The sequence below is a fragment of the Nothoprocta perdicaria genome, unplaced genomic scaffold, assembly GCF_003342845.1.
Source record: "Nothoprocta perdicaria isolate Ctin4 unplaced genomic scaffold, notPer1 scaffold_249, whole genome shotgun sequence".
Taxonomy (NCBI): domain Eukaryota; kingdom Metazoa; phylum Chordata; class Aves; order Tinamiformes; family Tinamidae; genus Nothoprocta; species Nothoprocta perdicaria.
The window spans coordinates 530,328-532,507 of NW_020455476.1; the positions used below are offsets into that span (position 1 = coordinate 530,328).

The 2,180-nt window shown below is 51.5% G+C and overlaps 1 protein-coding gene across 1 annotated transcript in view; it reads right to left on the reverse strand.

The window, feature by feature from the left end:
• CCSER1 (coiled-coil serine rich protein 1) overlaps positions 1 to 208 on the reverse strand; it is a 488,588-nt gene extending 488,380 nt beyond the window's left edge. The window contains exon 1 of the mRNA XM_026040000.1: positions 163 to 208. The gene's annotated coding sequence lies outside the window, so the exon portion shown is untranslated. The remainder of the gene's footprint in view (positions 1 to 162) is intronic.
• Between the last annotated feature and the right edge of the window lie 1,972 nt (positions 209 to 2,180).

Here is a 2,180-nt window from a genome sequence, read left to right on the forward strand (position 1 = left end):
GTGAGGAGCGCGGCGGCGCCCCGCGGCCTGGGCCGGCTCCCCGCGGCAGCCGCGCGTGCCGCGGCCCCGCCGGCGGGCGGCTCAGCCCGGAGGGGGCCGGCCCGCGGTTGGGCGCAGCCGCCAMGGCGGCGGCAGGGCCGGAGGAGCGCGGGGACGCAGTACCTGGCCGGGCTTCTCCAGCGATCCGCGGCGGGGGCTGGGAAGCCTCCGGGCCCCCCTCCCGAGGCGCCGCCACCTCCGCGGGCTGGCTCGGCTGCTCCCCGTAAACCCGCGGCGCCCTGSGCGCGGGGTGAATAATCCGGCCGGAGCGGTGGCGGCCAGGTCAGTCAATCAGGCAGGCATGTTGTGACCGTGCGTGCGTGTGTGTGAGCGCGGCGGCGGGCGGATTGGCGGCGTGGAGGGAGCGAGGCAGCGGGCGGGGGCGGGACGGGGCGGCGCTTCGACGCGTGTGTGTGTCGCGCACGGCGGATTGTGTGCGGTGCGGTGCGGGGCGGCGGGGCCTGGGGGGCGTGCAGGGACTGGGGCATCGGCGGGGGGGGGTATCCGCGTGTGTGGTTTGCGTGCGCGTGGGGGGCACGTGCCGTGTCCCTGCGTGTCCCGGGCGTGTCCCTAGGTGTCCCCCGTGCCCGGGTACGTGTTGCCACCTGCCGGCCGAGCCCGCTGGGCCGCGGCGGGCTCCGCGTCAGCGCCGGCCATCGGATCTGCCCCTGGAGCCTCCGCAGCGGAGCGAGCGGCCRAGGCTTGGCGGGGGAAAAGCCCGATTCGTTCAGCTCTGCTCCCACGTATTTGCGCTCACCATCTGCTCCAGGATTTTTTTTTTCCTCTTTCCCGTAGGGTTGTGGAATAGTCTGATTTCACTTCCTCATCCTCTTGTTCAGCGGCATGTTTAGTAATTATTTCTCCATTGCTCTTGCAAACCTATCACAATCCAAGTGCGTGGTCATGCCTAAAATGGGACTAGGGAGCAGAATTTAAAAGGCAGAATCCATACCAAAGGCAAGATCTCAAATGCACCCATGTAAATGCAGGATTGGTTCCTCTGGAATATTGGCTCAGGGCAGGGGTCACTCACACAGAATTTCATATAATGAATGAAGTTGCCAATTCAAATCGGAAGCCGAGAAATAACAGTGTTTTATGCAACCAACATCTATGAGAAGTGATTGAATTTTTATACTTGSAGGGGATTGCCAATTTATGCAGTATCATTCCTGCCCCTTTATCCAARTGAACTATTTCGCCTTGGTAGCGACCTCGCTTGAGTATATACTTGAAAATCATATGAWCAATTATTCACAAGGGTAAAAGATTGCAAATATGTGTGAACTCTGTGCCCTCATCTTACAAAAACTAACATGCATAACTATGCGCTTAAGTATCACATTCACTTTGCAAACTTAAGCCTCCATGGGAACAAACTGTGTTCTTCCTTTTCTAATGCAATCGCTCATTCTTAAACTGAAGAATTTCTAACTCTAAAAGAAAATTTAAATTTTTGTCTCAGTGAAATGCAGGTCAAGGCAAATTCAATTAGAATAAAAAAAATCAGAGTTTTGCAGAATTTGGAGTAAATTCTATTTCTGTAAAACATATGCAGATACCACTCAAAAACTGTAAGGCCAATTTCTGCTGAAACTAAGAAAATAAGAATTGCAGGAGATTGCATGACATGTCTGCTTGGTGTGAAAATGATGAGAAACTGAAGGATTTTGAACATTTCATTAGCAAACATAAAATTTAAAATAAAGTTAGATCACCATATATAATTGTTTATAAATATAACTGCAATCAGTCTTAGATTCTGTGAAATGGAATAACCAAAACTAAAGGTCCATCTCTAATCTTGCCTGTTACTTCTTGTGGTTGATGAGAAGCCCAAGTCGGGTCATATGGTAAGCTGTACGGGAAATGCACAGCACATAGTACCACCACTGCCATGGCACCTGGATAGAAAGCAAGGCAAATACCCCATGTTATACATTAACAAGACTGAAAAGCCTTATGTGGCACCATCCAAATAAAAGTTTCTTATTATTAAATGTACCTGTCTTCTCAAGTCATGAATAGCAATCAAGAAAATGCAGTAGATGCAAATGTAGGTAGTTTTACTGAAAGACTGTACACAAGTCAACAAAGCATTTAAACATGTACTTAACCCTGTGTGCCTGAGTAATCTTGAT